The sequence below is a fragment of the Hevea brasiliensis genome, chromosome 8 (assembly GCF_030052815.1).
Source record: "Hevea brasiliensis isolate MT/VB/25A 57/8 chromosome 8, ASM3005281v1, whole genome shotgun sequence".
In the NCBI taxonomy this organism is placed as follows: Eukaryota; Viridiplantae; Streptophyta; class Magnoliopsida; order Malpighiales; family Euphorbiaceae; genus Hevea; species Hevea brasiliensis.
Window position 1 is genome coordinate 55,220,997 of NC_079500.1, and position 23,520 is coordinate 55,244,516.

The 23,520-nt window shown below is 35.2% G+C and overlaps 1 non-coding gene across 1 annotated transcript; it reads left to right on the top strand.

Annotated features, from left to right (window-relative positions):
• The first annotated feature begins 3,599 nt into the window (after positions 1-3,599).
• LOC131182638 (small nucleolar RNA R71) lies at positions 3,600-3,707 on the top strand. The gene has a single exon (XR_009150900.1). It is a non-coding gene; the product is annotated as a small nucleolar RNA R71 (small nucleolar RNA).
• Positions 3,708-23,520: the final 19,813 nt, after the last annotated feature.

The window sequence follows — 23,520 nt, forward strand, 5'->3', positions numbered from 1 at the left end:
TAGTTTAATTTTTCAATTTTATGTATTTTTAAGTCTTTAAAAATGCTTTTGACTTGGTCAATTTAGGTAGGCAAATAAAAATTGTATTTTGACATCATGATGATATCATCCAATGAGGTAAGCATGAGGTAATAAACTTTTTCAATTTTCTTTTTCTTTTGTATTTATTTTTTCATTAGCTTTTTAATTTAATTCTTGTTCCCAAAATTTCCTTTTCTCCTATTTTATTGGACAGTTAGGTCAGGAGTCAGCTCTAGGAGTGAATTGACTAAATCGCCCCTCGCCGGTTCAATCCGGTTTGCAAGTTATTCGATATTTCTTCTGGATCCCTGACCTAATTATTTGACCTGCTTAATAATTCTTTTCTGTGATTTTCTCTTTTCCACTGTGTTTGCAATAGTCCTAAGGACTGCAGCGTCACATTTTATGGTTCGAAATTTGAGTTTAGACTGACCTCACAGTCATTCCCAAGAAAGTCACCCATCGTTGTGACTCCCGGCTCATTTAACTTTTTACGTTTTGTTTTTCTTCTTTGTACTTAAGTATTTGGAAATTATTAATTATTTGTGTTCAAGGCTTATCTAAGTGTCTTAAACGTGATTTTACTTCTCTTAATTGTTTGGACCAACACCGATCACCGAAACAGTAAAATATACTAGGCTATGCAATTAGGGGTGTTACAATAGAAACCTCAATGACTCATCTCTGGAGTCCCTAAAATTATTTCATGAATTTTCTCCCGGGTTTAAGGCTTCTAGTTGCGAAAATCGCAACTTCCCACTAGGTTACCATCGCTAGGGCACCGGCTCATTTAACTTGATTGTATTTTATTTCTAAAATTTTTCCTAAATTTTTCTTGTTAGTATTTGAATTATTTATGACTCCTCACTCTAGTCTAAATATTTTTCCAGATGTTCTAGCTGTCCAAACCGACACCTGTCACTGGAATAGTAGAATGTATGAAATTGCTACAGTGAGGGTGTTACATGAGCAATATCATTTCAACTCAAAACCTGCAGCTTGACATTAATCACATCTTAAGCCTAGCAAGAACCAACACCACTGCATTACAATCAGAAAGTTGCATTTATCCACAAAAACAAATCATGCATGCTCAGTTTTTCCAATCAAATATAGCACCATAAAATTGAATGACACAACCCAATTGAGCTCACAACCACAAAAATAAACCACTCACTATAATACCAACATTAAAGACATAGATATATGGAGATAATACACCCAACCTCAGCCAATAAGAAATAGTTGACAGCATGTGCTGTAGAATCAGCTCACAAAAACTTCTTTGCACAAGCCAAAAGAATCTGCAACAAAGGCAACTAAAACAAATCAATTTTGGGGAAGTAGACAATCAAAATATCAAGTAAGAATAACTTCCCAACAGTGCAATAGCCTCTAGTCCTTCAAAATGCATCTACAAAAGGAAAAATTCAACAATGTCAAAATTGAATTTAAGGGATATTTAAAATAAAACAAAAATAATGCAAATAGAATAAACTTAATAAAAACATAATAAAGAAACTTGGGGTGCCTCCCAATAGCGCTAATTTATGGTCCTTAGCTTGACCCTTGTCATGTTTCATGGTGGCTAGAATTGGAATTTATTGCTTCTATTTTCAACAGGTGCTTCAATGAATCTATACTTCATTTTCTTTCCATCACATGAGAAGATCCTTGTTGCTTTATCTAAAAATCAGACCATTTCTTTCTTGACAACCTTTGATGCATCTTTTTCTTTGAGAGATGGTTGCTTGACTTCACTTTTCTCCACTTGCTCAACTTGAAAGATTGGTGCCATAGGACAAGGTAGATTACTATTCAAATGTTGTGCAAATGCAGCCTCTTTTGGATTTTCATCATTGATACTCCCTTCATGGACAAGACAACTTTCAAGAGAAGCCTTCGGATAGCACTTTCTAAAGTGCTCTTTTGCTAACTCATCTACTATATCAATTCTCAAACAAGAGTCTACATCTTCATGTCGCTTCTTCTTGTCATTACCAATGTTTAAGACTAACTGATCCTCTCTGACTCTAAGAGTAAGCTTTTCACCTTTCACGTCAATCAAAGCACCAACTGTAGCCAGGAAAGGCCTCCCTAAAATGATTAGCATATGAGAATCCTCTTTCATGTCCAAAATGACAAAGTCAACTAGGATGTAAAATTTTCCAACCTTCAATGGTATATTTTCCAAGATCCCTTCTGGATACTTAATTGATCTATCTGCCAACTGAAGAGAAATGTAGGTTAGCTTAAGATCTCCCATGTTGAGCTTCTCATAGATGGAGAGGGGCATAAGGCTTACACTAGCCCCTAAATCACATAAAGATTTTATAGAACATGATTCCCCAATGTGGCATGGAATTGAAAAACTCCCTAAATCCTTGAGCTTTGGAGGAAGTTTCCTTTGGAGGATAGCACTGCATTCCTCAATTAAGGCTACAGTCTCATAATCTTCAAGTCTTCTTTTGTTTGAGAGAGTTTCTTTCAAAAACTTAGCATAAGAAGGCATTTGGAAAAGAGCATCAATAAAAGGCACATTTATATATAGCTTCTTCAAAACCTCAAAGAACTTCCCAAATTGCTTATCAACCTTGGTTTTTTGAAATCTTTGTGGAAAGGGAAGCTGTGGCTTGTAAGGCTCTGGAGGTATATATTTTTCTTCTTTCTCTTCAACCTCCTCTTTACCTTTTCTTGCACTCCCTTTTTCACTCTCTTGTTTTTCATCTCCCTCAACATCTTTCTCATTTTCTCTCTTCTCAACTTTTTCACTCTTCTCATTATGCACTATTTTACCACTCCTCAGTGTGATGGCATGACACTGCTCCCTTGGATTTTCTATCTGACTAGGAAGTCTTCCCATTGATTTAGTACCTGAAGAGCTTGCTTGTTGTGCAATTTGATTTTCCAGCATCCTGTTGTGTGTTTGCATCTGTTCTAGCCTTGCTTTTATCTCTCTCATCTCCTTATCATGCTTAATTTGATTGGTAAGAATTTATTGTAACAAAGCTTCAGTTGTAGACCCTTGTTCTTGCTGTTTTGGTAGAGGTGCAGGATTTGCATTCTTTTGTTGAAAACCAGGTGGTGGTTGCCTAGGTTGTTGGTATTTAAGCCCTTGTTCTTGTGGTGGAAAGTTCTGAGTTGAAGATTGATTTTGCTGATTCCCCCATGAAAAATTGGGATGATTCCTCCAAGCATATGAAGGATAATCTACTCCACAACTCATTGTTCCTTCTACATAAGCAACTTGTTGAGAACTTCCAGAACATGATGATGAATTAACAAGCATACTTAAATCCTCCATTTTCTTAGCAAGGACATTAGTGAGTGCATCAAATTTGACATTGATCATGTTGAATGGATCAAGCTCATACATTCCAGCAACTTGCCTTTTTTGAGTTGGAGTTGACCCTCTTGGAGTACTACATAGATGACTGTTCTTTGCTATTTTCTCTAACAATTCATAAGCTTCATCTTCATGCTTAATGATGAATTCCCCTCCAGTTTGAGCATCAATGATTCCTCTGATAGCAGGAGTGACATTTGTGTAAAAATTCTGGTTTATCATCCATTTAGGAATGGCATGATGTGGACATTGTCTCTCAAACTCCTTCCATCTCATCCATGACTCATAAAGAGTCTCATCTTCTCTTAGTCTAAAAGCAATCATTTGATTCCTCAACTCTTGAGTTTTTCTAGGTGGAAAGTATTGGACAAGAAATGCATCAGTGAGCTGCTCCCAATTTGTAATTGAGTTATGAGGTAAAGAATCAAGCCAATCCAATGCTATATCTTTCAAGGAGAATGGAAACAATTTTAGCCTTGCTGCATCATCAGTGAAACACCCCTATTTGTATAGCCTGGTATATTTCACTATTCCGATGACCGGTGTCGGTCTAGATAATTAAGGGGATTAGAACCACATCTAAGACAACTAGATAAGCCTTAAACACAAATAATTAGTAATTGTCAATTAGTTAAGTATAAATAAGAAAAATAGAACATAAGAAGTTAAATGAGTCAAGAGTCACAGCGATGGGTGACCTTCTCGAGAAGGATTACGAAGTCGATTTAAACTCAAATTTCAAACCGTAAAATGTGATGCCGCAGTCCTTAGGACTATTGCGAACACAGTGGAAAAGAGAAAATCACGAAAAAGAAATGTTAAGCCAGTCAAATAATTAGGTTAGAGATCCGGAAGAAATATTGAATTATTTATAAACCGGGTCGAACCGGCGAGGGGCAATTTGGTCAATTGACCCCTAGAGCTGACTCCTGACCTAACTGTCAAATAAAATCAGAGAAAAGAAAATTTTGAAATCGAGAATTAAATTAAAGAACTAAAGAAAAAAAAAGTTAAAAAAGTGAAAAAGTTTATTTCATCATGCATGACATCATGCATGATGCAATAAACCTAATAATTAAAAATTTAAATTTTAGGATAATTTTTGTCTTACTAAAGATTTAAAAAGTCATAAAAGAAAAGAAAAAAAAACCTTCACCCTTCTTCTTCCTTTTACCGTAACCCATTCTCACATCTCTCTCTCTCACATAACTCCATTAAAGCTCATAATGAGCTTGATCAAAACCTAAATCCCACCATAGAAACTTTAGTTTCCATCATTAAACCTTGTTAACTTCACTTGAAAAGAAGTTTGATCAAGAAAAAAAGAAGAAAAGAAGAGGAAAATTGAAGATTGAACATCAAAGTGAGGTTAGTTCTTTTAATTGAAATTTTAGTTCAATACGTGTGTTCTTAGTTTAAATAACCTAGAAATTAACTTATAATCAAAACAAAACAATTATTGGGGGACCAAAGGGAAATTCGGCCAGCCTATGTGGGGATATGATTTGCATGAGTTTGATTGAATTAAAGGTGAACATGAGCTTGAATGAGATGAGTGATTATGTTTATATGCTTTGATTTAGTAAAATGTAACAATTTGTGAGTTAGGGTTTTGAACCTAGAGTTTAGGAGATAAAATTTTGAGAATTGGTCAAATAATGTGTTTGACCTTGTTTGAGCTGAAAAATGGTCATGTATGACCAATTGTGGTGTGTTGGATATGTTGGAACCAAATGGAAATTCGGATTGCTTATGGACATTCTGTAGGCAGCATGACCAAGGTCCCTTTCAGGGACCAAAACTGAAAATTTACCAACCCAATTGATATGAGGCTAATTGGGAAAGAAACTAGACACAAAATGGCACATTTTTCATTCAGGAATTATGCCCAGAAAGTGACTATAGCATAGTGAACAAATTGACCAAACCCAGAAATAGGTATTCTGCCCTATACAAAAATGACTAAATGAATAGTATTTGTTCATTTGGCCATAACTTGGGCTAGACAGGTCTAAATGACCTGAAATTTTACTATTAGAAAGCTAAGATATAGACCTAAAACTTTCATGAAGAACACAAACCCAAATTGTGCACTTAACCAAGTCATTTATCCAACCAAAATTGGCGACCTAAAACTGCCAGAACTAGTTTTGGTGCCAAGAAAATCTGGGTTAGGCCAATCCAGCAGCCATGTTCAAATGGCTATAACTTGAGCTAAAAAAATTCAATTGAAGTGATTCAAAAAGGGAAATAAAGTTAAGACAATAAGGAACAATTTCTATGAAGAAAATTTAGCCAAATTCTAACAGCAACATGACCAATGGAACAGTGCAAAACAAGACACAAAAACTGAAAATTTGAAATTTTGCCTAAAGACTTAAAATTTGAGAAAAGAACCAAAACCAACAAATTAGGTAACCAAAATGTGGTATGTGAGTGAAATTGGAATTTCCATACCTATTAAGCATTAGAAAGTCAACAAATTGACTTGAATAGTGTCATGAATAGTAACCCCAAAATATAAATTTTAAAGAACGTCAAGTTTGGCATATTTAAGCTAGGTATAAGCAGATTTGAATTTATTTTTGGAGTTATGATAAATTGTGATACTGAAACACTGTGAAACTGTGTGTTTCAGTGGAAAAGAATACCGGAAAAGAACCCAGGCATCGAGTCAAGGCCAAAAGGTGACTCGTATAAGGTTTGTGCACAACATAGAATTTCTGTAAATTTTCTTCTGCAAATTATTTTTGAATGACTTGAGATATTAAATTGTGACACAATTAGATTGAAATGTTTATTATGCTTTTGATTTAAATCGTTGAAAGATTAATTGTTTGTGTTTGAAATGGCAATAAATGTTTAGTAAATTATTAAGATAGTTTTGAAACCACAGTGTCATGACCATATATTTGAATAGCTCACTAGCATGACTAGTGGGGGAAATCAATTTTGAATTTTGATTCCTTCTCTGGCTAAAGTGTTGAGGTGTGTGCCAGTAGAAGAAGAAAAAGAATGGGTTCCCATATATTTGAGCTAGCTAGCCTTGTGATGTGACTTCTCCTTAGCCTCTGGCTACTGAGATGATATTTGTTTCGAATGGCATGATACAACTGTGTGTTTTTATGAAATTTGTTTTGAGACTTTTGAAATGAAATTGTTTGGATTAAAATCTTATAAATCATGTTTTGAATTTATATTTCATGTTCAGTTTAATTTTTGAATAAGTATGATTTAAATTTTACATAAAGGTTATTTTAGTATATTGTGCACCACTGAGTCCAAGTACTCAGCGATGGCTGTTATTGCTGTCGCAGATATAGAGACTAGAGGAGCAACAAAGTGAGCTGCTGAGGATTGAGGAGCTACCTACTCTGAAGTTTATCGGGTATATTTTATACCCTGATTGTAAAAAAATTATTTTGATGTATGTAATGTATGTAAATGTAGGAAATGGTCATGAGCAGTTATATAAAGCTTGTAATAAATTTTGATTTGGATTTTTCCTAATGTAAATTTTGGATTGATGTAGGTAAATTGTTCTATCTTTAATGAAATATGAATGAAAGTATTTTGTTCTAATTTGAATGAAATTACTTAGTATTATTTTGGATAATCTTTGAATTGGAAATTATTGCTTTGAATTTTGGAAATTGAGAAATGATATTGAAATCGGTATTTCAAGAAGTGCTTTTTTACAGGTATTTCAAGAACTGTTTTCTCAAAATATAGACGGCACTCCATCGAAATTTTTATAAAATTTGTAAAAAAATAAAATGGGACAAAAATTTTAACTAGTTTTCAAACTTTAATTAAATGTTTTTATACCTAGTAGAAAATGCTCACCATGAAAGTAAGAAAATTATTTTAAAATCCCTTGTAGGGTACTTAATGAGTTATCAGTAGGTGAAGTTCGGTAGTTCATTAGGTATTCTACGGGATCATGTTATGCCTTACAGAGGGGTAAGGGGTGACATTTTTTAGTGCTATCAGAACAAATTTTTGAAGTATGTTTTAACTTGTGAATTTGTATCTTTTCTTTGTTAAGTATAACTGCTCAATGTCCTTATTTGTTACATACAGTGCATTACATCATAAATATGAACTAACAGAGGGAAATCTCCATGTGTTACTTGTTCAGGAGATATCCTACTCCAGACTGTTATGGAAAAAGGGGATCGCTCAGTTGAGCAATCTGTTGAAGCTGAGGCACAAGGGGAAGCCCCAGCTCTACAGAATGTCAGTGGGTCAGTGGCACCAGTCCTACAAATGTCGTAGTTTCCTGCACAGTTCGCACAGCAGATGGCGGCAATGTTTCAACAGATGGCTGGGGGTATGCCTACTCAAGCTCCACCCTAGACTACTGTGGTGCAACCTGAAGCTCCAGTCAGACAGTATGATAAGTTGTTGAAGTATGGGGCCACGAAATTTAAGGGTACAGTAGACCCACTAGAGGCAGAGCAGTGGCTAGAGAGAATGGATAGAGTATTCAAGAAGCTGCACTGCCCATATGAGTTGAAATTTGAATATTTCGTGTCACTACTGTAAGGAGATGCGTATGATTGGTGGAAGACCAATCCCACAGCTTGGCTGAACCACTAGTACTGACCTGGGAAGATTTCATCAGAGAATTCAGATAGAAATATATCCTAGATGCATATGTGGATCAGAAACTACAAGAATTTCTAAGTTGAAGCTGTCACACCCTACTCCCCCGTAAGATGTAACATGATCCCGTAGTACACCTACTGAATTACCGTACTTCGCCTACCGATAACCCATTAGATATACTACAAGGGATTTTAAAACAATTTTCATGAAATTTAAATCATCGATTAAAATCTGGTGTTATAAAATTTTTTTAAAATTTCGGTAGAGTGCCGGCTGTATTTTGAGAAAACAGTTCTTCAAACCTAAAAAGGAAAACACTCCCAATATATTTTCTCAAATATAACTCCAATAACTTCATTTCAACTCACAATTCAAATCTCAATAATCAAATCAATTCACTTTCAAACCAATCTCATCATAAAGAACATTTCATTGATTACAAGACTCAACATTAATATTACAAAACTATTCAAGTAAATAAAATCTCAAATTTTTATTTACAATAATTTACATTTAATTACATACCAAAATATTTTACAAGAGTTTTTATATAACTGCTCAAATAATTTACATACATATTATTACATACATACATCAAAACCTATGTACATGGGTATATCTGGAGCTGATCTGAATGTCTCTTCAAAGAAGCTTATTCAATTGCTCTAAGCTCTTTTCACCTGCGACAGCATACATAGCTATCGCTGAGTGGTGAACTCAGTGGTGCACAACTATAATTTAAAACATAGTACAATATACCTTAACAAAAATTACTGCAAATAATTTGGAAATCTGGATACTCATCAAATTTCAAAACTCAAAATATTCATTGCCAATAATATAAATCATTTGTATAAAATGACTTTGATCACGAAATTCAATTTATCAAATCATAACTAACCATTTAAGGTAATTCCAACAAAATCAATTATACATAAGTCATAATTGAAATCACAATTCTTTACTATTCAAAAAAATTCTTTATCTCACTAACTATGCAAGACTAATCCGAAAGGGCCATCTTCGGGGTGATTCTAACTCCCTATGGTCGGGGAGGTCGAATCGGATTCTAACTCCCTATGGTCGGGGAGGTCGAATCGGATTCTAACTCCCTATGGTCGGGGAGGTCAAATCATTATGCACAGTACATATCACAATAATGAATCTTCTGAAAGGGCCATAACATAAAACTTAGATCTAACCGGTAATAAGAGGAGAATCTAAGCCTGTGCATGTACCATGGTAATCAAAACACAACTAACTCCATTGTCTTCTCAACGAATGAGAGAGACAGGTAATAACCAAGTCAAGCATCTATAGTGAGATATAAAACAATATCACAATCCTTTAGTGAGCATAAATCACAATACAATTCGATTCAAAGTCAATTCCAATATCCAATAATTTTTGTGCTCATCACAATTCAAATCATAAATTTGAATTTTTCTATGCAAATTGCCCATCACAATTCAAAACATGTTCTATCACAATTTTCCAAAACATAACTTATTCAATCCACAACAATGCTTAAAACTTGTGGAAATACCATTTCACAAAGCTAAATTCATACATACTATACTAATTTCAATAATCATTGAATTAAATCCAATGCTTGTTAAACATAATACATAAGAAAATATGTCATTTAATCATATGAAATATTCAAAACAAAATCAGTTCAAAACTAGGTGTGCACAAACCTGATTTGAGTCGCCCCTAGGCCTTGACTCAATGTTTCCTTCCCCTTCCCTGAGTCTTTGCTAACTGAAATACACAATTTGAAGTGTTTCAGTACTCATTTAAACTGTCTCTAGCAATAAGGCTTAATAATTAATTTATTGAATTATATTATTTCCTTAGTCAATCTAAGATGTTGACCCTCGATGCATTCTAGGTGAATTAGGTTTAATGTTACCAATATGTCATATTTTATAGCCTTTTAGTGTTGGTATATATTACCAATTTCATTTTCAAGTATATTGCATTTTATTGCAATTTACCGGATTTCAGTGTACTATTTTGACCTATCTGGACAACCTAGTTCCCTCAGTTTTCAAGTTTTGGTCCAAACTACAAACTTGTAGGTCTATGTCTTATTGCATGTGGGGCAAAATTTCAGGCCATTCTGAGTTGTGTAGACCAAGATATGGTCAATTTACCAATGCTGGACATTCTACCAGTTTTGATACCTGAACTTATGGCCATTCTGCCAGTTTTGGTACTTGAACTTATGCAAGCTATTTAGCTTGGTTTTGGCCATTTCTGGGCTTTTGTGTCTCCATAAGAATTGTAGATATATGTCTAAGCTATTCATGGTAAAAATTTCAGGTCATTTAGACCTGTTTTGAGTGAGTAATGGTGAAAACACTAACTACTGCCCAAATGGTCAATTTTCAGGCTTTCAAGTCTCTAATCCGGATTTGGTCATTTTTCAAGTCACCTTCTAGGTAGAATTTTGGTAAGCTTCCTTCATGAAAGTTGGCACATTTTGTGCCTAGTTTCACCTCTACTTGGTCTCATACCAATTGGAGTCACACACTTAAGGTTCTAAGCCAAAACATACACTACCCTACTACACACTTCTCATCACTTACCAATTACATATTCAACACTTACCAAATTACTTCCTTCATGCCAATTCTGGTTTGTAACTTACCATTAGCACATTTAACAACACATTTAGGTCATTTTGGACAGCTTGTAACCATTCTCAATATGCACACTATAACACAGAATTTTCCAAAGTCCATTTACATCATTTAACCACATGAACATACCCCATTTACATACCCAATTCCAAACCATTATACACATATCCATGCTGCCATCAATAATAACATCTTAAACAACCATAAACAAGTAAAAACAAGCTACATATACTGAATTTCCATGGCTACCAAAATGTACATCTCCATTAAAATATCAAACTTCAAAAATTCTTCCATAAATCAACTACCCACAACCTTGGTTACACTTTTAATGAAACAAGAATTGAATACACTCACTTACCACTTTTGAAGTTCTTCAAAACCTCACCAAAACTTAACTTTCTTGCTCCTAGTATGCTGCCCAAGGTATGGTGGTCAAGTTTAGTGAAGGAACCTAGTGGAAAAAGTGGCTAGAACATGGTGAACTTGAGCTTGGAGTGTGGACGGCCATAGAGGACTCCCATGGAGTTTTGGCTGGTTCTCTTCCTAAGGTTGAAGATGAGTGCTGCACCTCCCAAGTGTCCCTTTAGGTGTCCAAATGTTGAAGTTATTGGAGCACTAAGTGAGTTTATGATTTATTTAGTCCAAAATTTCCAATTTCCCACATTTAACCTCTTTTCTTTTACTTTTTAGATTATATACCACCATTTTAATTTTTCATAACATTTTCAAAGTGTAATATCATTTATTTTTAATGGACATTTAGGTCAAAAGGCAACTCGGTGTGTCAAATGACCACAATGCCCCTATTCAGGTTGCATTCCCGATTTTTCAGTAACACCGAGTTTTGTCATTTTCTCGATTTCTCGTTTTTCTTTGTACTAATTAATTAATTTTTCTTTGATATTTCTAATGACATTTATACTTCAATAGACGTTTATTTATGTCTTAAAAATATTTTCCAAGGTTCCCCGTGGTCCAGGGCTAGTCAACGGTCCATGCCGTAACTTCCTAGTGCAGTCACCTATCGCTATGGTTCTCAGCTCGTTTAACTTGGTTACATTTCATTGCTATTATTTTTCCTTTGTTTTTCTTGTATTTTCTTTTCTTGTATTTCATTATTTTATGTCTCCTCACCCATATCTAAGTGTAGTTCTAGGCATCCTAGCTGTCCGAACAACACTGATCACCGGAACAGTAGAATGCACTATCGAACATAGGGGTGTTACAGAAGCAAGGTAACAGAACAGTGGCAGAATATGAGAAGGAGTTCTCCCGCTTAAGCCACTATGCTAGGAGTCTCCTTTCTACCAGCAAGGAAAGGTGCAAGAGATTTGAGACAGGTTTGAAGCCCAGCCTACAAATGCAAATAGTGGGATTCAAACACAGTAATTTCTCAGAGCTCATCTCTTAGGCACATGAGTTCGAAAGAATTGAATCAAAAGCGACCTTAGCAAAAGAAAAATCAGAGAAAGCTGAAAAATCAGAGAAAGACAAGGGGGAAAGTTCAATAGAACAAAGTCCTAGTGGTACCTCTGAAAAGAAGAAGAAATTTGGGGGACCTAGCAGAGGTCGAGGTGGAGGGTTTGGAAGGAGCAGATTCTCTGGACAGAGACCCCCTAAGTCTGGTCAGCAGACGAGTAGGGGTTCACAACCTCCCTAACCCTGTGAGACTTGTGGCAAGATTCATGGGGGAGAATGCTATTGGGCAACAGGAGCTTGCTTTAACTATAGAGGCAAGGGTCATATTGCAAAAGATTGCACTAGTGCTCCTAGATTTGGTCTAGCTCCTACAACTGCAGAAGGGTCTGTTCAGAGTCCTGCTATCAGAGGTTCACAACCGGTTGGTAGAGGAAGAGGTAGAGGTAGAGGTAGAGGCAATGCTTTTGACAGTCAGGGTACTGTTAGTCAGTCAGCATAAGGGAGTGATCCAGCCAGAGTCTACACTATGAGACAGCGGGAAGAAGTTGAAACTTCTGACATTGTGGCCGGTATATTCTCTATCTCTGATCAAGAAGTATTTGTGTTGTTTGATTCGAGTTCAACCCACTCGTATGTTAGTGCTAGCATAGTCAGTTCACTTGTTGTTCCGTGTGTCAAAATGGGTTTTGAAGTGCTAGTAACTAGTCCATTAGGACAAGAGGTTCGGGTCAACAGAATTTATAGAGACTATCCTTTGGTAATCCAAGGACATGTTTTTCTGTCAGATTTGATTGAAATGCTCTTCAGAGATTATGATATTATCTTGGGCATGCATTGGTTAGCCAGGCATCACGCCCTGATTGACTGTAGATTGAAGACAATCACTTTTGGTCTCCCTCTGTATGGTGATGTGGTAAGACATGGGGAGAGCTATTTACTGCCATCAAACATCATTTCGGCTGCACTAGCCAGAAGGATGATCAGAAAGGGGTGTGAAGCATACTTGGCACATGTGATAGACACCCAAGTGAGGAGTCCGACAGTAAGAGACATCCCTACTATATGTGACTTTCCAAATGTGTTTCCTGATGAATTGCCAGGATTACCTCCAGAAAGAGAGGTGCAGTTTGATATTGATGTTATGCCTGGTGTGGACCCAATCTCCATAACACCATATAGAATGGCACCTGTAGAATTGAAAGAGTTGAAAGTGCAGTTGCGAGAGCTGCTTAACAAGGGCTTTATCCGCCCTAGTATGTCACTTTGGGGAGTGCCAGTGTTGTTTGTTAAGAAGAAGGATGGCACTCTCTGCTTATGTATTGACTATCGGCAGTTGAATAAGATGACAATAAAGAATAGATATCCATTGCCCCGCATTGATGACTTATTTGATTAGTTGAGGGGTGCAGTTGTGTTCTCCAAAATTTACCTGAGATCAGGTTATTATCAGCTGAAAGTACAAGAGCAGAGTATTCCTAAAACTGCCTTCAGAACCCGCTATGGCCATTATGAGTTCTTGGTTATGCCATTCGGGTTGACTAATGCTTCGGCTGCTTTTATGGATCTAATAAACATTATCTTCAGACCATACCTTGACTAGTTTTTTGTGGTATTCATAGATGATATATTGGTCTATTCGAGGAGTGCAGAAGAGCATGATAGACATCTGCTGATTGTACTACAGACTTTGAGGGAGAAACAGCTATACGCCAAATTGTCGAAGTGTGAATTTTGGCTAAAGGAAATATCTTTCTTGGGGCATGTAGTATCGGTAGAGGGCATCAAGGTAGATCCAAGTAAGATAGAAGCTGTCCTTAGTTGGAGGCCACCCAGGAATATCACGAAGATTCCCAGTTTTCTGGGTTTAGCTAGATATTACCGTCAATTTGTGAAGGGATTTTCTATGTTGGCATCTCCATTGACTAAGTTACTTCGAAAAGATGTGAAATTTCAGTGGACGAATAAATGTCAATGGAGTTTTGATGAATTAAAGAGATGTTTGACTGAGGCTCCAATCCTGACTTTACCTACTCCGGGTAAAGAATACACAGCTTACAGTGATGCTTCTCACAATGGGTTAGGCTGTGTATTGATGCAAGATCGAAATATCATTGCCTATGCATCACGCCAGCTGAAACCGCATGAGAGGAATTATCCAACACATGACTTAGAGCTTGCAGCTATTGTGTTTGCTTTTAAGATCTAGAGACAATATTTGTATGGGGAGAAGTGCTACATCTACACAGATCATAAGAGTTTGAAGTATTTGGGAACTCAGAAGGAGTTGAATTTAAGACAAAGGAGATGGTTAGAATTGATAAAAGACTATGATTGTCTGATAGACTATCAACCAGGGAAAGCTAATATTATGGCTGACGACTTAAGTCGCAAGACTATGGCAAGTCTACGGGTTACTTCTTTGTCTATGGTACATCAGTTGTGTAACACCCTCATTTTTGTAGTCCGTACGTCCTACTATTTCGACGGCTAATGTCTGCCCTGGAAAGTCGAAATGTCTGGAACTACACTCCAGTGATAGTAAACAAGCATAAAATAATGAAATATGTGATGATAAAAATTAAGGAAAAATAAAAGAGATAAAATGTGACTAAGTTAAACGAGCCAAACCCGTAGCGATGGGTGACCGCAACGAAAAGTTACGGCAAGGACTGTTGACTAGCCTTGGACAGCGGGAAACTCGTGAAAATATTTTCGGGACCTAATTAAAGGTTTACTGAGGTGTAATTGACATTGGAAATGTCAAAGAAAAATTAATAAGTTAGTATAAACGAAAAACAAAAATTAAAGAAATTGGCGGTACAAGGAGTAAATCAGTGTTAGCGAAAAAGTCTGAATTTGACCCGAAGAGGGGCATTTTGGTCAATTGACACTTAGAGTTGACTTTTGACCTCAATGTCAATTAAAAATAAGTGGTATTATACTTTGAAAATATCATGAAAAATAAGAAATGAGTACATAATATAAATAGTGGAAGAATTGTGGCATAAGTGCAAATTAGGAACTTTAATTAATTAATTCATTAAACTATCTTAGTGCTCCACTAACTAAGTATTAAGGGACCTATATAAATCCATTAGGACAGAAAATAAACTCATCTTCAACCTCCTCTCAAACCAGCCGAACCACTCCACCATTAAAACTCCATAGCCAAAGCTTGAACAAACCTCCATGCACCTTAATTCAAGCCGTGTTTCTTCAAACTCTCTTCACTAAAGTTGGTCTACACACCATGGGCAACATATAGACAGCAAAAAAGAGAGGAAATTCCATGGATTTGTGAAGCTCAAGTTGAGGGTAGTGCTTAATCTTCCCATTTTCCTTCACTAATCCTTGTGTTGAGCTTTGGGTAAGTTGAATTGCTAAGAAAAATTGAGGAAATGATTGAGTATTGGTGAACCTTAGCTTTGGTAGCCATGAAAATGCTTGGTTAGTAACTTATTCTTATATTTAATGGATGTGAATTAAGGTTGATTAGCTCAAATAGAAGTTGTGGTAAGTTAATATCCAAGTATGTGCATGTTAGTGCTTGAATTAAGGGTTTGAAATGGGACCTTGATGCTTTGGCAAAATGCCATGTTTGGTAGCCTATAATATCATGAATTTTTGTGTGTGAATATGAAGTTTATTAATGAAATATAATGGTGTTGAATTGTGGGCAGTTTGTATAATTGCCATGGAAGTGTATGTGTAAAATAAGTGTTGATGTACATTAATTTTGGGTGGATGTAAATGTTGAATTTTAATAGTGTATTGTGTGCATTGAGCACTTGAGTGTTCTGTCCAAAATGTTTGCTGGAATTGTGTACAATATATATGGAAGTGCCATGATTAAATGTTGAAGTATTGGGAGGAGTATTGTCAAAATTGGAAGTGTGATGTTCAAATGCAGGTTGTGTATGTTAGCATTACATAAATTAGGTCATAAGTGCAAAATTGTGAACCCAATTGGTATGAGGCCAATGGGGGGTGAAACTAGACACCAAATAGGCCAACTTTCATGTAGAAATATTGCCAAAATTCTGCCTAGAAACTGACCTTAAAATGACCAAATCCGGAATGGCAACCTTGCAAATCCATATTTTTGACCATATGAACAGTAGTCATTAGGATTACCATAACTCACTCAAAACAGGTCCAATTGACCTAAAATTTTTGCTATGGATAGCTTAGACATAGAGCTACAATTCTCATGAGGACACCAAAGCCCAAAAATGGCCAGAACCAAGTCAAATAGCTTGCACAAGTTTGGGCACCAAAACTGCCAAAACTAAATGTGACCTAAAATTGATCAAATTTTGCACTAAAGGTGTAATCTGTCCAGTTTTAGTAAATTGACCATATCTTGGTCTATACAACTCAGAATAGCCTGAAATTTTTCCCAGAGTGCAATAAGACATAGAGCTACAATTTTACTTCTTTGACCAGAAGCTAAAAACCAAGAGAAATAGGACTTTAAGCTATACCAATCTAGCACACAAAAATTGAGAACTTGACATTTACATACAATGATGCTTGAAGTAATTTGGCGATGAATTCCAACTTGTAAAAATGGTAAATTGTACTATATTGGTAGCATATTGAAATACAAAATGTGACAGAATGGTAACATTAAAATTTATTCCCCTAGAGTGCATTAAGGGTCAACATTATAGGTTGACTAAGGAAAGCAATAGTATTAAATAAATTAATTATTGAACCTTATTATCAGAGACAGTTTAAACGAGTACTGAAATACTTTAAATTGTGTGTTTTAGTTAGCAAAGACTCAGGGAAGGGCAAGGAAACACTGAGTCAGGGCCAAGAGGTTACTCTTTAGAGGTTTGTGCACAACCAATTTTTAATTGATTTTGTTCTGAAAATTTCATATGATTAAATGACGTTATTTTCCTTATGTATTATGTTTATCAAGTATTAAATTTATTTCACTGATTATTGAAATTGGTATCATATGCATGAGTTTAGTTTTGTGAAATGATATTTTAACAAGTATTAAGCATTGTTGTGGATTGAATAAATTATGTTTTGGAAAATTATGATAGAATATGTTTTGAACTGTGAAGGGTAATTTGCATGGAAAAATACAAATTTATGTTTTGAATTGTGATGAGCATAAAAAAATTATTGGATATTAGAATTGACTTTGAATCGAATTGTGTTGTGATTTATGCTCACAAAAAGGACAAAGAGATTGATGATATTGTTTTGTATCTCACTATAGATGCTTCACTAGGTTATTACCCATCTCTCTCATTTATTGAGGAGACAATGGAGTTAGCTTTGTTTTGATTACCATGGTACATGCACAGGCTTAGATTCTCCTCTTATTAGAGGTTAGATCTAAGTTTATATGTTATGGCCCTTTCGGAAGTTTCATTATTGTGATGTGTACTGTGCATGATGATTCGACCTCCCCGACCATAGGGAGTTAGAATCCAACTCGACCTCCCTGACCATAGGGAGTTAGAATCACCTCAAAGATGGCCCTTTCGGATTAGTCTTGCATAGTTAGTGAGATAAAGAATGGTTTTTAAATAGTAAAGAATTGTGATTTCAATTATAATTTATGTATAATTGATTTTGTTGGAATTACCTTAAATGTTTGGTTGTGATTTGATAAATTGAATTTCGTGATCAAAGTTATTTCATACAAATGATTTATGTTATTGGCAATGAATAATTTGATTTTTGGAATTTGATGAGTATCCTGATTCCCAAATTATTTGCTATAATTTTGCTAAGGTATATTGTACTATGTTTTAAGTTATAGTTGTGCACCACTGAGTTCACCACTTAGCGATAGCTTTGTATGCTGTCGCAAGTGAAAAGAGCATAGAGCAGTTGAGTAAGCTTCTTTGAAGACACATTCAGATCAGCTCTAGGTATATCATAGGTATACCCATGTACATAGGTTTTGATGTATGCATGTAATAATATTTATGTAAATTATTTGAGCAGTTGTATAAAAACTCTTGTAAAATATTTTGGTATGTAATTAAATGCAAATTATTGTAATGTAAATTTGAGATTTCATTTACCTGTATAGTTTTGTAATATTAATTTTTGAGTATTGTAATCAATGAAATATTTCTTTTATGAAGAGGTTGGTTTGAAAATGAATTGATTTGATTATTGAGATTTGAATTGTGAGATGAAATGAAGTTTATTGGGGTTGTATTGGAGAAATCATATTGGGAGTGTTTTCTTTTTCAGGTTTGAAGTACTATTTTCTCAAAATGCAGTCGGCACTCTGCCGAAATTTTGAAAAATTTTTATAACACCAGATTTTAATCGATGATTTAAATTTATCGAGAATTGTTTTAAAATCCCTTGTAGCATATTTAATGAGTTACCGGTAGGAGAAGTACGGTAATTCATTAGGTGTACTACGGGATCATGTTGCATCTTACGGAGGAGTAGGGTGTGACATGTTTAGTGGTATCAGAGCAATGGTTTTAAAGTAAATTTTAAACTGTAAATTTGAAATCTTTTTGCCGGTAAATACAACTGCTCAAATGTTTGATACATATAGTACATTTACATCATAAATATGAACTAATGGAGAGAAATCTCCTTATGTTGGTTGTACAGGAATAGAAAATCCTATAAAAAGATATGAAAGAGAAGGATGAGACAATAGAATAGCATGTGACAGTGGAAGTACATGGTGAGGCCCCAGCCCCTCAGAGAGTCGGAAGCCCAACTTTACCAGCCCCGCCTGTACAAATTACTACATAAATGGCCACTTTCTTTCAACAAATGGCTGATAATCTGTCAGCCCAAGCTCAAGTACAAACCCAACCCCTACAAGGGCAGTGTGAAATAAAGAAGAGGGAGAAACCTATGGGTCAGAGCTCGAGCAGTAATTTGGGGAAGAGAAAAGAATTTGAGGAGCCTCGAGCTCAGGGATATCACAGAGGTGGATCATCGAGGCAGAGACCACTAAGACCTAGTCGTCGAACAACCAGAAGTTCCTATCCTCCTCGTATCTGTAACTCTTGTGGTAGACTACATGGGGGTATTTGTCGTAAAGCCACTGGAGCCTGCTACAATTATGGTGAACATGGACATTTTGTTAGAGATTGTACTAAAGCACCTCGATCTACTCTCCGAAGTTCACAGACAGTCAGTAGAGGTCGAGATAGAAATAGAGTTGGTACTCCTCGTAATCATAGCACAGTAAATCAACCCGAACATAGTAATGCACCAGTCAGAGCATCCACTATGTGCCAAGGAGAAAGAGCGAAAACTTCGGATGTAGCTACTGGTAAGTTCTTAATTTTTAAAAGAAACAATTAGTTATTATTTGATCCCAGCACTACTTAGTTGTGTGCTAGTGTTAAAACTATATGTTCTGTTGCTATTCCTTTACATGGGAATAAATTTTGATGTATTAGTGACTAGTCCTTTAGGATAAAAACTATAATAACAAGTATGATTGACATTACTTTTGGAAGAATTATCAGCTAAAATTATTTTCTAACACACCATAAATTATAAAGCTAATTGGCGAGCCTACTTAATGTAAGGCAAGAAGACCTAAAAGTAAGTTACAGTAATAGAATTGCTCTAGATGAGAGCAAAGATATTACTGTTAATAATTGTCAAGGGATATTGTAATCAGAATAGGTTTAGGATATTAGTGGATTCGAGAAAGATAAGATGTTAGAAAACCTAGTCCATGAGGTTATAACATAGTAACTATGTAATGTTCTCGATGTTTGTATTGTAAGCTGTAGATTACAGTACCGACATGGGATTATTGTGTAGATCTACATGCTTCCTCATGGTACACCAAGATAAGGATGTTTGTAAGTAGTCTTTGATTTGATATAGTTACGCCCGAATAGAGTACTATTATGGGAAATAAATATGAAAATTCTAGTCAGAAATTTAAAACTTCAGAACTAGCCTATCGAAAGACTACACTTGTAAGGTAGCTAGAGTCAGTGACTCGGTTACATTAATGTGAACTACTAGTACCACAGTAATTGCTATAAGCTTAGAGATATCAATACGACTTATCATCCTCAGACGGATGGATAGTCGAAATGAGTAATTCAGGTAAATTCTGAAACTCATTAAGTTCCTGTAAATAATGAAATGAAATGATAATAATAACCTGTAATATGTGATAAGCCCTCGAGCATATACTGAGAACTTGTGTCATTGAATCTGAGGGGAGATGGGACAGATACCTCCCACTAACAGAATTTGTATACAATAATAAGTGTCAAGTTAGCATACAAACGGTACCCTATGAAACACTGTAAGGGAAAAAGTGCAGAACACCAGTACGTTGAACTGAGTTGGGAAAAGATATCTAGAAATTGATATAGAGTCTTATAATTATTTTGATATTTTTGTCAGAAAAGAATGATTTAGGTATTTGAAAATATATTTAGAAGTTGTAGTACTATTCCCTCTGGAAGCAAGAATAAATACCTTTCATTGATGGAGTTTGTGTATAGTGATATTTATTAAATAAGCATGAAGATACCAACGTATAAGGTCTGGTATGAGATAAATGTAGAATGCCTAGACAAAGGGTAATTTAACAGAGTTGGAATTAGTAAAAGAGACTGAAGGACCAGTAAGGATTCCAATATGAGAAATCAGAGAACTAATGATTAATAGACTTTCATGAGTAGAAATAATAAAGGCAAAAGAAAAAAATGATGGGAGAGTGAATAAAATTATGAGATAACGATATTCTTAGTTCTTTGAATCCAATGAATTTCGAGGAAAAAATTCCTTTTTAGAGGGGAAGAGTTGTAACACCCTCATTTTCGTAGTCAAATGCGTCCTCTTGCTCAAACGACTAATGTCCACTTGAGAAAGTCGTAATGTCCAAACTACACTCCAATGATAGTTAACAAGCATAAAATAATGAAATATGTGATGATAAAAATTAAGGAAAAATAAAAGAGATAAAATGTGACTAAGTTAAATGAGCCAAACCCGTAGCGATGGGTGACCGCACCGGGAAGTTACGGCGAGGACCGTTGACTAGCCTTGGACCGCAGAGAACTCAGAAAAATATTTTCAGGACCTAATTAAAGGTCTACTGAGGTGTAATTGACATTGAAAATGTCAAAGAAAAATTAATAAGTTAGTATAAACGAAAAACAAAAATTAAAGAAATCGGCGGTACAAGGAGTAAATCGGTGTTGCCGAAAAAGTCCAAATTTGACCCGAAGAGGGGCATTTTGGTCAATTGACACTTAGAGTTGACTTTTGACCTCAATGTCCATTAAAAATAAGTGGTATTATACTTTGAAAATTTCATGAAAAATAAGAAATGAGTACATAATATAAATAGTGGAAGAATTGTGGCATAAATGCAAATTAGGAACTTTAATTAATTAATTCATTAAACTATCTTAGTGCTCCACTAACTAAGTATTAAGGGACCAATATAAAGCCATTAGGACAGAAAATAAACTCATCTTCAACCTCCTCTCAAACCAGTTGAACCACTCACCATTGAAACTCCATAGCCAAAGCTTAAACAAACCTCCATGCACCTTAATTCAAGCCGTGTTTCTTCAAACTCTCTTCACTAAAGTTGGTCTACACACCATGGGCAACATATAGACAGCAAAAAAGAGAGGAAATTCCATGGATTTGTGAAGCTCAAGTTGAGGTTAGTGCTTAATCTTCCCATTTTCCTTCACTAATCCTTATGTTGAGCTTTGGGTAAGTTGAATTGCTAAGAAAAATTGAGGAAATGATTGAGTATTGGTGAACCTTAGTTTTGGCAGCCATGAAAATGCATGGTTAGTAACTTATTCTTATATTTAATGGATGGGAATTAAGGTTGATTAGCTCAAATGGAAGTTGTGGTAAGTTAATATCCAAGTATGTGCATGTTAGTGCTTGAATTAAGGGTTTGAAATGGGACCTTGATGCTTTGGCAAATTGCCATGTTTGGCAGTTTAATATTATGAATTTATGTGTGAAAATATGAAGTTTATTAATGAAATATGATGGTGTTGAATTGTGGGCAGTTTGTATAATTGCCATGGAAGTGTATGTGTAAAATAAGTGTTGATGTACATTGAATTTGGGTGGATGTAAATGTTAAATTTTAATGGTGCATTGTGTGCATTGAGCACTTGAGTGTTCTGCCCAAAATGTTTGTTGGAATTGTTTACAGCATATATAGAAGTGCCATGATTAAATGTTGAAGTATTGGGAGGAGGAGTATTGTCAAAATTAGAAGTGTGATGTTCAAATGCAGGTTGTGTATATTGGTAGCACCTAAATTAGGTCATAAGTGCAAAACTGTGAACCCAATTAGTATGGGGCCAATGGGGGGTGAAACTAGACACCAAATAGGCCAACTTTCATGTAGAAATGTTGCTAAAATTCTGCCTAGAAATTGACCTTAAAAATGACCAAATCCGGAATGGAAACCTTGCAAACCCAAATTTTTGACCATATGAACAGTAGTCATTAGGATGACCATAACTCACTCAAAACAGGTCCAATTGACCTGAAATTTTTACCATGTATAGCTTAGACATACAGCTACAATTCTCATGAGGACACCAAAGCCCAGAAATGGCCAGAACTAAGTCAAATAGCTTGCATAAGTTTGGGTACCAAAACTGCCAGAACTAAATGTGACCTAAAATTGACCAAATTTTGCACTAAAGGTGCAATCTGTCCAGCTTTAGTAAATTGATCATATCTTGGTCTATACAACTCAGAATGACCTGAAATTTTGCCCAGAGTACAATAAGACATAGAGCTACAATTTTTCTTCTTGACTAGAAGCTAAAAACCAAGAGAAATAGGACTTTAAGCTAGACCAATCTAGCACACAAAAATTGAGAACTTGACATTTACATACAATGATGCTTGAAGTAATTTGGCAATGAATGCCAACTTGTAAAAATGGTAAATTGCACTATATTGGTAGCATATTGAAATGCAAAATGTGACAAATTGGTAACATTAAAATTTATTCCCCTAGAGTGCATTAAGGATCAATATTATAGGTTGACTAAGGAAAGCAATAGTATTAAAGAAATTAATTATTGAACCTTTAAATAAATTAATTATTAAACCTTATTGTTAAAGATAGTTTAAACGAGTACTAAAACACTTTAAATTATGTGTTTTAATTAGCAAAGACTCAGGGAAAGGGAAGAAAACACTGAGTTAGGGCCAAGAGGTTACTCTTCAGAGATTTGTGCATAACTAGTTTTTAATTAATTTTGTTCTGAAAATTTCATATGATTAAATGACGTTATTTTCCTTATGTATTATGTTTATCAAGTATTGAATTTATTTCACTGATTATTGAAATTGGTATCATATGCATGAGTTTAGTTTTATGAAATGATATTTTAATAAGTATTAAGCATTGTTGTGGATTAAATAAATTATATTTTGGAAAATTGTGATAAAATATGTTTTGAACTGTGATGGGTAATTTGCATGGAA